This window comes from Octopus bimaculoides, chromosome 11, assembly GCF_001194135.2.
Source record: "Octopus bimaculoides isolate UCB-OBI-ISO-001 chromosome 11, ASM119413v2, whole genome shotgun sequence".
Taxonomy (NCBI): Eukaryota; Metazoa; Mollusca; class Cephalopoda; order Octopoda; family Octopodidae; genus Octopus; species Octopus bimaculoides.
The window spans coordinates 7,428,504-7,429,173 of record NC_068991.1 but is presented as its reverse complement, the minus strand read 5'-3'; positions in this window follow the sequence as shown (position 1 = coordinate 7,429,173).

The following is a 670-nucleotide window of genomic DNA, read 5'->3' as shown; positions in this document are numbered from 1 at the left end:
GAGAAAGGGGTGGGGTATGTTGCTTCCACACGATTTTGTTGCCTCTGGTGACACTATAAATGGATGCTCGCTAACGCTTCCAGAAAAATGAACATTTTTGTGTGAAATTTTCAACAAATATGCTTCAGATTGTGTAGATTCCAATTTTATCAGAATTTATTTTGACAAAAAAATTTTCGTGACCGGGGAGAGGAGTTTCGGAAAATTCTCATGAATCAGCTTTGTTTCCTCATAACTTTTGGGGGAAAAAACGGGTATTTTTAAATGATGTTTTCTAACATATCTATCAAAGTGTTTAAATTATGATTAGATCGTTAAATTGGGGAGCCCACATACATGCTAACACACATCACAATTTTCCTTTTTAATTTCTAGTTTCGTTTTGTAGATTTATATGACGTGTGTCAGTATGTATGTGTACAAGTTCACTAGTTTTGTTTTTCATATTAAATTCCGGTATAATCGTAATATACAGACTCTGAAATGTATTTATAGAAAATGTCATTAAAAAATAACCGTTTTTCTGAAAGTTGTGAGAAAACAAATCCAACTCGTATGACTTTTTATGAAACTCCTTTCCGCACTCACGATTTTTTTTTTTTTTTTTTTCACAACAGATTTTGATATAATCAGAATCTACACTACCTGTTGAAATTTTCATACAAAAATA